A 13,782-nucleotide genomic window follows, 5' to 3' on the forward strand; every position below is an offset into this window, starting at 1 on the left:
GCACTACACACAATGGTGCAGCTTCTTTAAGGCGTCTTGCAAGCACTATTTCTAAAGCTATAGCGCCCTGCAAAACGCCCTGGTGTGAAAGGGGTCTTAAGGCTGCTTTCACACTGGAGCGAGCAGGCATTGACGGTAAAACGCTGGCAGTTTTAGCGGCGCTTTACCGTCATTTTAGCGGGGTACTTATAATTCAGCTAGCGGCCCAGGAAGAGGTTAAATGTGCCCCTGAAGCGCCGCTGCCAAATCGTATTGCAGGTGCTTCGGCAGCGGTGCCCATTCGTTTCAATGGGCAGGAGTGGTGGAGGAGCGGTATACACCACTCCAAAGATGCTGCTTGCAGGACTTTTTTTTTTTTTTTTTAACGTCCTGCCAGCGCATCGCCTCCGTGTGACAGCACTCGGGACTTCCACACAGACTGCAGGGGAGCCGTTTTGCAGGCACTTTACAGGCGCTATTTTAAAGCGCCTGAAAAACGCCCCAGTGGGAAAGGTGTCTAACTGTTAGATTTTATGAGATGAAGGGGAAAAAATAAATAATCGGCCTAACATATCGGCCCAAAAAAAAAAAAAAATCAGCATCATATATCGGCCATCGGCCGTGGCGATTTCTAAATATCAAATGTGAAAAATGGACCCTCGCGCCACTAAGTGCTAAACGTGAAATAAATCTAAGTACATAAAAAATAGAAAATGTATCAATATATAATAAAACAACCAGTGGGGTGAAGAAAGTGCAAGTGCTGCTAAATAATACAAAAATGCAGCGGGACAAAAATAGTAAACACAAACTATCGCATCAAATGAATAAAATAAAGAGTCCTGCGTAAATCGTGCCACTGAAAAAATGGATGATAAATATAAATTATATGAAAAACAAGAGTCAATAAAAAATCATATAAGTAGACACACCGATGAGTGAAGGTATATGGTGAAAAACCAGAGAAAGAACGGGACCCAATGTTCCAAAATATATAAATCCAGGCTCTCAGAACTCTCACCTCCAAGATGGAATAATCAGGCAAAATGAAGATAATCCCAAAAAACTTCTCCTTTACTTCTCTGTGTACAATAACCAAGGAATTGTAGATAAAGCATGTAGTATACACTTCTGCCACTAGAGGGCCATTTCCACCTCTTGTATGTAATACTGCAGCTGTAGACTTGTATTTCCGTGGTATAAAACTTAAAAAGAACACAGAGGGGAGGAGAGAAGGGAGAGAGAGAGAGGGGACTCCAATCGTGTAGTGGTTTCAATAACTAAACAAGTTTATTAAGAGAAAGCAAATAGACTCTCACATTTAAAAAAGAAATTCAAACAGATAGAGATCTGGCGTGTACCGCCAGTCTTACACTACTTCCGGTTTGTCCTACGGCCACTCCCCGGTATATCGGTATCGGCCAGAGAAAAACCAATATCGGTCAACCTCTACACCTGGGCAGTGAGAGTGTGCACAGCTCCCTGTGTACAGTGTAGGTCGGTGATTCTCAACCAGGGTTCCGTGGAACCCTAGGGTTCCTCCAGAGGTTGTAGGGGTTCCCTCAGCATTGGGCAATTTCTACCTCTGAGATAAGTTCCCACCAACACCATTGATCTTTTTAACTATCTGTAAGGAGGTAATTCTTCCCAATGACCACAAGTGTAAGGACCATTCTTCCCACCGACCATCACACTAATGTATCAGGAGTTGTAGATCTCTAATTTTTAACAGGGGTTCCCCGAGACCGCAGAACTATTTCAAGGGTTCCTCTGTGTTGAAAAGGTTGAGAAAGGCTGGTGTAGGTGAATCGGGTTTTTCCCTTAACTCCAGGAGACATCATCCAGTGTTTTTCTCCAAATCTCAGCACTCTGATCTCTACCTAATATGGTTACACTCAGGGGACAAAAAATAAATAAAAAATATTTTTAATGTGGAATGAAGGTTCTATGTTCAAGTAGCACAATCATAATTACCGAAATTAGATACATTCACATTGTGAGCTTCACATGCATCATTGAAAAAGTGAACTTTGTTCCAAGCAGGGGCAGCCCCAGACAATTTTTTTTTGGGGGGGCGAGGGGGAGGGGGCTCTGTGTTGGTGCTGAGATTATAAGTGGGAAAGTTAATGTGGTGCGCGTAGCATACCACCCGCTGTGCTTTTTGTTGGCATGAGCAAAAAAGCAGGTGTGGCAAAAGGTGGGAGTGGTCAAAAAGTGAGTGTGGCAAAAGGTGGGAGTGGTCAAAAAGTGAGTGTGGCAAAAGGTGGGAGTGGTCAAAAAGTGTGTGTGGCAAAAGGTGGACGTGACCAAAAGTGGGTGTTTCTTCATGGTCTATCCCTTTTGTATAGACAAAATAGGGCCTTGAGCCTTGCACAATAATTTACCCCTTGGCATGGCATACAAATTAAATCCCAGCATGGCACAATAATAAACCCCCAGCACATCACAGTAAAAAAAAAAAAAAAAAATTTGTGTTGCATCGAGTGCTGCTGATCTCTTGCAGCTTCTCTGTAGCCACTTCCTGTCTCCGTGCACTCCAGCGATGACGGCTGCATGGCATTTCTCAGGGCGGGTTTCCTGATACTGACAACAGTATAGGTTCTGGTTATAAAAAAAAAAAAAAACATGACATAGCTATGTAATAGCAAATCTGCACGTTCATTTGTTTTGTGTGAATTGGGCAAAAACAAATCTTAGGCTATTTTCTCCTATGGATGAATATTCTTTTATCGTGGGCAGTGGTAAAATACAGCATTATGGCCACTAGATGGAGCACAGGAGCATAGGAAATACACAGTGTAACAATTCTAGAGAACTCTAGAGGGAATGTGCAACTATATGTAAACATTTGTAGCCATTGGTAAAATGTACTTGCTAATTCCCTCTAGTGTTCTCTAGAATTGTTACATTATATCTCTTCTAACTGACATATATAATTTCTATGTATATTTTGATCTACTGTGTATGTATTTATTTATTATTATTCTGACACGGTCTATATATGGACATTGTATATTAACCACTTAATAACCGCCCTATAGCTGAATGACGGCTTTAGGGCGGTTTCTTAACTGTGGGAGGCCGTCATATGACGTCCTCCCAGAATTCTGCTCTCGCGCACCCCCTGGGGCGCGCACTCGAGAGCGTCCGTGACCGCCGGGTCCACAGGACCCGGCGGATCGCGGTAAACGCCCGCTCGTCGCGGCCGTTTACCACGTGATCGCTCCGTCAAATGACGGAGTGATCACTTGTAAACAAACCGGCGTCATGTTATGACGCCGGTTCCTCCCTCCCCCTCTCTGTACCGATCGGAACAGCGGAGGGGGAGGAGATCGGTGTCAGCAGCGATGTGGGCTGCATCTGCAGTGCCCACATCGCTGCTCACCGAAAATTAACCCCTCAATTCCCTGCAAATACTCTGCAATACCCTGCCATTACTCTGCATTACTCTGCATTACTCTGCAATACCCTGCATTACTCTGCAATACCCTGCATTACTCTGCATTTCTCTGCAATACCCTGCATTACTCTGCATTACTCTGCAATACCCTGCATTACTCTGCATTACTCTGCAATACCCTGCATTACTCTGCATTACTCTGCAATAGTCTACATTACTCTGCAATAGTCTGCAATACCCTGCCATTACTCTGCAATACCCTGCAACACTCTGCAATGCTCTGCAACACCCACCAATACCCTGCAACACTCTGCAATGCTCTGCAACACCCTCCAATATCCTGCAATGCTCTGCAACGCTCTGCAACACCCGCCAATGCCCTGCAATGCTCTGCAACACCCACCAATACCCTGCAACACTCTGCAATGCTCTGCAACACCCGCCAATACCCTGCAACACTCTGCAACACCCGCCAATACCGTGCAACACTCTGCAATGCTCTGCAACACCCTCCAATATCCTGCAATGCTCTGCAACGCCATACTCTGAGATACCCAGCGATACTCTGATATACCCAGCCATACCCAGCCATAGTCGGTGATACCCTGCAATACCCAGCCATAGACACCCCCCCCCCCTCCCGCCGCCCTCCGGTGCTTCTACCGACTCGCCAATACTATCAAATCCAGAATCTTTTTTTTTTTTTTTTTTTTTTTTTCAGGCTTCCCAGCTTAGAGGTGAGATGCTGGGTCTTATTGACCCCATATCTCACTGTAAAGGGGACCTGTCATGCCATATTCCTATTACAAGGGATGTTTACATTCCTTGTAATAGGAATAAAAGTGATCAAATATTTATTTTTGGGGAAAAAAAATGTCAAACTAAAATAAATAAAGTAAAATGAACAATAAAATTATTATTTTTTTTTTTTAAAGCGCCCCTGTCCCCATGTGCTCGCATGCAGAAGCGAACGCATACGTAAGTCCCGCCCACATATGAAAACGGTGTTCAAACCACACACGTGAGGTATCGCCGAGAACGTTAGAGCGAGAGCAATAATTCTAGCCCTAGACCTCCTCTGTAACTCAAAACATATAACCAGTAAAAAAAAAATTAAATCATCGCCTATGGGGATTTTTAAGTAGCGACGTTTGGCGCCATTCCACGAGCACGTGCAATTTTGAAGAGTGACATGTTAGGTATCGATTTACTCGGAGTAACTTCATCTTTCACATTATGCAAAAATTGGGCTAACTTTACTGTGTTTTTTTTTCCAAAAAAAAGCATTCGAAAAATTGCTGCGCAAATACCGTGCGAGATGAAAAGTTGCAACGACCACCATTGTATTCTCCAGGGTGTTTGCTAAAAAAAACATATATAATGTTTTGGGATTCAATGTAATTTTCTAGCAAATAAATGATGATTTTTACATGTAGGAGAGAAATGTCAGAATTGTCCTGGGTGCTCCAGAATGCCTGAAGGTGCTCCTTGCATGTTGGGCCTCTGTATGTGGCCGCACTGTGTAAAAGTCTCACACATGTGGTATCGCCGTACTCGGGAGTAATAGCAGAATGTGTTTTGGGGTGTAATTTGTGGTATGCATATGCTGTGTGAGAAATAAACTGATAATATGACAATTTTGTGAAAAAAAAAAAAAAAAAGTAAAAAAAATCTTGATTTTGCAAAGAATTGTGGGAAAAAATGACAACTTCAAAAAACTCATCATGCCTCTTACTAAATACCTTGGAATGTCTTCTTTCCAAAAAGGGGTCATTTGGGGGGTATTTGTACTTTTCTGGCATGTTAGGGTCTCAAGAATTGAAATAGGCCGTCAGTACTTCAGGTGTGATCAATTTTCAGATATTGGCACCACAGCTTGAGGACTCTATAACTTTCACAAAGACCAAATAATATCCACCAATTTGTACTTATTTTTACCAAAGATATGCAGTAGTATAAATTTTGGCCAAAATTTATGAAGAAAAAATGACTAATCTGCTAAATTTTATAACAGAAATGAAGAAAAATTCTTTTTTTTTACAGAATTTTCTGTATTTTTTCTTTTATAGCACAAAAAATAAAAAACCCAGCGGTGATTAAATACCACCAAAAGAAAGCTCCATTTGTGTGAAAAAAAGGACAAAAATTTCATATAGGTCCAGTGTTGCATGACTGAGTAATTGTCATTCAAAATGTGAGAGCACCGAAAGCTGAAAATTGGTCTGGTTATTAAGGGTGTTTAAGTGCCCAGTGGTCAAGTGGTTAATCACTTGCCCTCCGAAAAATTTTACTCTCTTCCTGACCCGGGCATTTTTTGCTATACAGCACTGCGCTACTTTAACTGGTAATTGCGCGGTCATACAACACTGTACCCAAACTGCATTTATATCTTTTTTTTTTATTTTATTTTTTTACACAAATAGAGCCTTTTTTGGTGGTATTTGATCACTGCTTCTTTTTTTATTTTATTTTTTTTGTGATGATATAAAATGAAAGACTGGAATTAAAAAAAAAAAAAAAAAAAAATGAAAAAGATAGGACATATCCAATAAAATTAAATGTCTTAAAAAATGTATTCCGCTACATGTCTCTGGGTATAAAAAAATTAATTAAAAAAAAATCCCAATAAGTGTATATTAATGGGTTTGTGTGAAAAATAGTCTACAAACTATGATTGATATATATATATATATATATATATATATTTGAAAATTGATCAGTCATGATGTACCGATGGCTCATTTCTGGCCCTAAAATGCCAGGACAGTACAAATACCCCCCTAAATGACCCCTTTTTGGAAAGTAGACGGGGCCGGTCTGAGTATTTCTGGGATTTTCACACACAACTATCTCCCGGGGTTTACAGAGAATGGTGGGAAAAATAGAAAATATCCAGTGAGTGGCTGTTGTGTGGAGGAAAATGCCTTGTTGAGGTCAGAGGAGAATGGGCAGACTGGTTCCAGGTGATAGGCAACAGTAACTCCAATAACCTCTCGTTACATCCCAGGTATGCAGAATACTATCTACTGATCACACAACACATCCAACCTTGAAGCAGATGGGCTACAGTAGCAGAAGACCACACCGGGAGCCACTCCTGCCAGAGAACAGGAAACTGAGGCTACAATCGGCACAGGATCACCAAAATTGGACAATAGAAGATTGGAAAAGCGTTGCCTGGTCTGATGAGTCTGGATTTCAGCTCCGACATTCAGATGGTGGGGTCAGCATTTGGCGCACGGATCCATCCTGCCTTGTATCACCGGTTCAGGCTGGTGGTGGGGGTGTAATGGTGTGGGGGATGGGGTATCAACGGTGCAGGCTGGTGGTGGGGATGTAATGGTGTGGGGGGTGAGGTATCACCGGTTCAGGCTGGTGGTGGGGGTGTAATGGTGTGGGGGATGGGATATCACCGGTTCAGGCTGGTGGTGGGGGTGTAATGGTGTGGGGGATGGGGTATCACCGGTTCAGCCTGGTGGTCGGGGTGTAATGGTACCCAGGACTAGCAAGGGGGACCTAATAAAGGGGGTCCAACCCGGGACTAGCAAGGGGGACCTAATAAAGGGGGTCCAACCCGGGACTAGCAAGGGGGACCTAATAAAGGGGGTCCAACCCGGGACTAGCAAGGGGGACCTAATAGAGGGGGTCCAACCTGGGACTAGCGAGGACCTAATAAAGGGGGTGGTGAGTGTGTGTACATATAACGTCCATCCCCCAATCATACCCCCCCCCCTTATATTTGATATCTCTTTATTTTTAGTATGCTCAGCTTTTATTTTTTGATATTTTCAGCAGTCATGTGACACTTCCTTTTTCCATCAGTCACTCAACAAAACCAAGGCTGGCACTATTATATTATTACACTGTGAATACAAGCGACGTGGTGACGCCCCCTGCAGGGCTCAGGCTGATTGCTGCAGAGCGTCGTTTAACTAAGAAGACTAGGGACATCTAGTGACGAGAAGCGGTACTGCAGGCAACAGTTTTGTTTTGTTTTAAACCCGTGCTGGGGGGGAGGGGCTGTTTAAAAAAAATTGCAGAGAGCTCGGCTTCAATATACAATGTATACATTTAAACGCATTGCAAAAGTCATTAACTGCAAGTGCTGGGGTAAGAATTGTAACAAATATATTACTGAGGATTGTTCATTTTATTGTGCTCAATGCGATATGAAAATAAAATAAAAAATAAAACACACGAAGAGTTTATTCCTTTATTAGGACTGCGTAGAAAACAAAAATCCCGGGGCTGTCCCAGCACCGCAAGGGTTAAGGTACAACTAACTTTTCTGACGCCAACATGGCCGCACACCTGTGAGCTCTATCATGGTTTGGCATCAGGTATAGAAAATGACGGTCACGGTACGTATTTGATACAATTTTTTTTTTTGCAATCTGTGTCCCCTAGGGGAGATTTCCCTTCACTTCCTGTCCCTGTAGTCACAACAGGAAGTGAGAGGGGACATTCCTGCGAAGTGAGGGAATCCCTGGTGGAAGATTCGCCCTCTATTATATTACTGTTCTTGGGACTTTTCTTTAGGATTTTCTTTCACTTTCACATTTATTAATAACAGTAAACATGAAAAAATAGGGCGAATTTCCGTAACGGGGACATAGACAGCAATAAAAAATAAAAAAGAAACCCCAACAGGGGTTCTAATCCTTCTCCACTCCATCCAACACTAAATAAAGTTTTGCCTTTATGTTGCGATCTTCTCTAAAATATTAGACTGTTACTTTGTATCTCTTTCATGTCAGTGAGGAAGCAGCACACAGCTCCCCCTGCTGGTCATTGCTGATCATTTCCACATTCATCCGGTAGTAACCATTTTAATACGGAATTATCCGTTCTGTATTCAGTTTTATAAGAGTTGCTCCGTTTTAAAGTTACCCCGAGCCTTGTTGTCTCCCCCCCCCCCCCCCCCGAGGCATCAGATTTAACCCCTTCATGACCAGGGGGTCAAAACAAGCCCAAAGGCCCGAACCCAACTTTGACACGTGTTAGTAAATCTGTACATATCACCCCAACCAATCAGTGTATCCGGGTGAATTATACCGCATTTTATTAGGACAGATTTTGCTTTTATTTGGTGGTTAATGGTAATGGATATCTACTGACTTTGTTTTATTATGAAAGGAAATGGTCCCAAAAAAGTAAAAAAATAAATAAATAAATAAATAAATAAATAATAATAATAATATTTATTTTAAATGTAGTTGTAGATTTTTATGCCTTTATCATGACCAAACCCCCCACCACCACCACGTCTGATGCTACCACTAGGCAAACTAGGCACTCGCCTAGGGCGCTCAGCCACTGGTGTTCTTACTCTTTAGCAAGCAACTACGTCTCAGCATCAGCAGGCAGCCGTCGCTCTATCCGCACATAGTGTTGGAGACGCAGCGGCAGCAGAGGACTGTGTCTGTGTCCCGACTCCCAAATTAATGGAAGCAAGCAAACATTCATTGATGGGCACTGGTAGGCTGCATTTTTGGGCGCTGGTGAGGCTGCATTTTAAGGGGGCGGGTGAGGCCCCCTTATTTTTAAGGGGGTGGGTGAGGCCCCCCTTTTAAGGGCTCTGGTGAGGCCCCCTTTGAAGGGCTCGGGTGAGGCCCCCCTTTGAAGGGCTCGGGTGAGGCCCCCCTTTGAAGGGCTCGGGTGAGGCCCCCCTTTGAAGGGCTCGGGTGAGGCTGCATTTGAAGGGCTCGGGTGAGGCTGCTTTTGAAGGGCTCAGGTGAGGCTGCATTTGAAGGGCTCGGGTGAGGCTGCTTTTGAAGGGCTCGGGTGAGGCTGCATTTGAAGGACGCTTCATTAAAAAGTTGGGGTTTACATGGGCAGGGAAAGTGGGTGGAGACAGGGGTGGAGCCAATGGGGGGCAGCAAAACGAGGTTTCGCCTAGGGTGTCAAAAATCCTTGCACCAGCCCTACCCACCACATACATTCTCCTGCTAGTGGCAGTATTAGACCCTTATACGCACTATTAGATTTTTGTCTTCTGATTTACCAAAACCATGTAGTGCACACGATCGGAATATCGGCCAGGAAAAGACCGATGAGAGCTTTTTGGTCGGAAAACACGACCGTGTGCAGGCTCCATCGGACTTTTGCTGGCCGAATTCCCGCCAGAAAAAGATTGAGAGCAGGTTCTCTATTTTTCGGTCGGAAAAAGTTTTAATCGTAAATTTCCGATCGTCTGTACCAATTCCGACGCGCAAAATTCCTACGAAAACAATTAGACGCATGCTTGGAAGGATTGAACTTCATTTTCTCGGCTCGCCGTAGTGTTGTACGTCACCGCGTTCTTGACGGTCGAAAATTCCGAGAACTTTTGTGTAGCCGCGTGTATGCAAGCCGAGCTTGAGCGGAATTCGCCAAAAACGCGGTAAAATCGCCTAAAAATGCTCAGGTGTGAATGGGGCACACACAAGCGGAAAAATCATGGATGGTTTTTCCGACGGAAAATCCGCTTGTGTGTGCCCCATTCACACCTGAGCGTAGCATTTTTTATGCGATTTTACCGCGTTTTTGGCCGCGGTTTTGTACAGGTCAAGAGGTCACCAATGTAAAAAGCAGAAAAGCGCCTGTAATCTGCCTAAAAAAAAAAAAAAAAAAAAAAGATCCAGAACTTTGAGCTTCATCTCCATAGAGAATAGTTGATTTTCTTACCCTCCAGTGTTTTGTAGCTTCAGGCTTCAAGCCACAAAAAGCTCAGGTGTGAATGGGGCCTTAAAGGGGTTGTAAAGGTAAAAACATCTGACAGTGCCGGCGCCCCCAGTCCCCCCGTTTTACTTACCTCACCCCTCGAAAGTCCTGCGCTCGTCCCCTGAAGTCCTTTCTACCGTTCAGCCTGGCCGCTGATTGGCTGGAGTGGATGGATGAAAAGCAGGGCAGCCATTGGCTCGCGCTGCTGTCAATCAAATCCACTGACGCGGAGCGCCGGGGGGCGGGGCCGTGTGATACAGCGAGCTGCTATAGCCGCCGGCTGTATCACGGGAGCGCACCCGCAGATGCTTCTCACCATGTGAGGGAGCTCGCATGAACGTGAGAAGTACCTGCGGGAGGAAGCCGAGACAGCCGCCAAGGGACCCCAGAAAAGCAGGTTCGGGGCCACTCTGTGCAAAACGAGCTGCACAGTGGAGGTAAGTATAACATGTTTGTTATTTTAAGAAAAAAAAAATTTACTTTACAATCCTTTTAAGGTATGACCTCATAATTTATGGTTTTGGTAAATTTTAAGACAAAAATCTGCAGAAAATTGAATAGTGTGTGCCTGGTCTGATGAGTCTGGATTTCAGCTCAGACATTCAGATGGTGGGGTCAGCATTTGGCACACGGATCCATCCTGCCTTTTATCACCGGTTCAGGCTGGTGGTGGGGGGTGTAATGGTGTGGGGGATGGGGTATCACCGGTTCAGGCTGGTGGTGGGGGTGTAATGGTGTGGGGGATGGGATATCACCGGTTCAGGCTGGTGGTGGGGGTGTAATGGTGGGGGGGGGGATGGGGTATCACCGGTTCAGGCTGGTGGTGGGGGTGTAATGGTGTGGGGGATGGGGTATTACCGGTTCAGGCTGGTGGTGGGGGTGTAATGGTGTGGGGGATGGGGTACCTGAGTATTGTTGCTGACCATGTCCCTCCCTTTATGACTACAGTGTCCCCATCTTCTGATGGTTCCTTCCAGCAGGATAATGCCCCATGTCACAAAGAGCCAATCATCTCACCACTGGACAATGAGGTCCCCTTTCCTCCAATGGCCTCCACACTCACCACATCTCATCCAATAGAGCACCTTTGGGATGTGGTGGAACGGGAGATTCGGCATCATGGATGTGCAGCCAACAAATCTGCAGCAAATGTGTGATGTTATCATGTCACTATGGAGGGAAATCTCTGAGGAACGTTTCCAACACCTTGTTGTATCTATGCCACCAAGAATGAAGGCCATTCTTAGCAAGGCGGACCTAATAAAGGGGGTCCAACCTGCTACTAGCAAGGGGGACCTAATAAAGGGGGTCCAACCCGCTACTAGCGAGGGGGACCTAATAAAGGGGATCCAACCCGCTACTAGCAAGGGGGACCTAATAAAGGGGGTCCAACCCGCTACTAGCGAGGGGGACCTAATAAAGGGGGTCCAACCCGCTACTAGCAAGGGGTACCAAATAAAGGGGGTCCAACCCGCTACTAGCAAGGGGGACCTAATAAAGGGGGTCCAACCCGCTACTAGCGAGGGGGACCTAATAAAGGGGGTCCAACCCGCTACTAGCAAGGGGGACCAAATAAAGGGGGTCCAACCCGCTACTAGCAAGGGGGACCTAATAAAGGGGGTCAAACCCGCTACTAGCGAGGGGGACCTAATAAAGGGGGTCCAACCCGCTACTAGCGAGGGGGACCTAATAAAGGGGGTCCAACCCGCTACTAGCGAGGGGGACCTAATAAAGGGGGTCCAACCCGCTACTAGCGAGGGGGACCTAATAAAGGGGGTCCAACCCGCTACTAGCAAGGGGGACCTAATAAAGGGGTCCAACCCGCTACTAGCAAGGGGGACCTAATAAAGGGGTCCAACCCGCTACTAGCAAGGGGGACCAAATAAAGGGGGTCCAACCCGCTACTAGCAAGGGGGACCTAATAAAGGGGGTCCAACCCGGGACTAGCAAGGGGGACCTAATAAAGGGGGTCCAAGCTGCTACTAGCAAGGGGGACCTAATAAAGGGGGCCCAACCCGGGACTAGCAAGGGGGACCTAATAAAGGGGGTCCAAGCTTCTACTAGTGAGGGGGACCTAATAAAGGGGGGGGTCGAACCCTCTACTAGTGAGGGGGACCTAATAAAGGGGGTCCAACCCGCTACTAGCAAGGGGGACCTAATAAAGGGGGTCCAACCCGGGACTAGCAAGGGGGACCTAATAAAGGGGGTCCAACCCGGGACTAGCAAGGGGGACCTAATAAAGGGGGCCCAACCTGGGACTAGCAAGGGGGACCTAATAAAGGGGGCCCAACCTGGGACTAGCAAGGGGGACCTAATAAAGGGGGTCCAACCCGCTACTAGCAAGGGGGACCTAATAAAGGGGGTGGTGAGTGTGTGTATATATATATATATATATATATATATATATAACGTCCATCCCCCAATCATACCCCCCCCCCCCTCTTATATTTGATCTCTTTATTTTTAGTATGCTCAGCTTTTATTTTTTGATATTTTCAGCGGTCATGTGACACTTCCTTTTTCCATCAGTCACTCAACAAAGCCAAGGCTGGCACTATTATATTATTACACTGTGAATACAAGCGACGTGGTGACGCCCCCTGCAGGGCTCAGGCTGATTGCTGCAGAGCCTCGTTTAACTAAGAAGACTGAGGACATCTAGTGACGAGAAGCGGTACTGCAGGCCACAGTTACGGAAGCAGTAGTGCGGGTTTTTTGTTTTGTTTTAAACCCGTGCTGGGGGGGGGGAGGGGCTGTTTAAAAAAATTGCAGAGCTCGGCTTCAATATACAATGTATACATTTAAAACGCATTGCAAAAGTTATTGACTGCAAGTGCTGGGGTAAGAATTGTAACAAATCTATTACTGAGGATTGTTCATTTTATTGTGCTCAATGCGATATGGAAAAAAATAAATAAATAAAACACACACACACACACACACACACACACACAAAGGGTTTATTCCTTTTTTAGGGCTCCGGAGAAAACATAAATACCGGGGCTGTCCCAGCACCGCAAGGGTTAAGGTACAACTGACTTTTGGATCCTTTTTTTTTTTCCTGATGCCAACATGGCCGCACACACCTGTGAGCTCTATCATGGTTTGGCATCAGGGATAGAAAATGACGGGACGTATTTGATACAATTTTTTTTTTTTTTGCAATCTGTGTCCCCTAGGGGAGATTTCCCTTCACTTCCTGTCTCCGTAGTCACAACAGGAAGGGGGAGGGGACATTCCTGCGAAGTGAGGGAATCCCTGGTGGAAGATTCGGCCTCTATTATATTACTGTTCTAGGGACTTTTCTTTAGGATTTTCTTTCACTTTCTAATTTATTAATAACAGTAAACATGAAAAAATAGGGCGAATTTCCGTAACGGGGACACAGACAGCAATAAAAAAAAAAAAAAAACAACGGGGGTTCTAATCCTTCTCCACTCCATCCAACACTAAATAAAGTTTTGCCTTTATGTTGCGATCTTTATGTTGCGATCTTCTCTAAAATGTTGGACTGTTACTTTGTATCTCTTTCATGTCGGTGAGGAAGCAGCACACAGCTCCCCCTGCTGGTCATTGCTGATCATTTCCACATTCATCCGGTAGTAACCATTTTATCAAGACGGGATTATCCGTTCTGTATTCAGTTTTGTAAGAATTGCTCTGTTTTAAAGTTACACTGAGCCTTGTTGTCCCCCCCAAGG

At 45.2% G+C, this 13,782-nt stretch overlaps 1 protein-coding gene across 3 annotated transcripts in view; it reads left to right on the forward strand.

The window, feature by feature from the left end:
* Positions 1 to 7,576, forward strand: part of LOC143981591 (uncharacterized) — a 65,676-nt gene extending 58,100 nt beyond the window's left edge. For all 3 annotated transcript variants that reach the window (XM_077479569.1, XM_077479568.1, XM_077479570.1), the window contains one exon: positions 6,387 to 7,576. The gene's annotated coding sequence lies outside the window, so the exon portion shown is untranslated. The remainder of the gene's footprint in view (positions 1 to 6,386) is intronic.
* The last annotated feature ends 6,206 nt before the right edge of the window (positions 7,577 to 13,782 follow it).

This window comes from Lithobates pipiens, unplaced genomic scaffold (genome assembly GCF_037356315.1).
Source record: "Lithobates pipiens isolate NorthernLeopardFrog02 unplaced genomic scaffold, aLitPip1_a1.2 Scaffold_16, whole genome shotgun sequence".
Classification (NCBI taxonomy): domain Eukaryota; kingdom Metazoa; phylum Chordata; class Amphibia; order Anura; family Ranidae; genus Lithobates; species Lithobates pipiens.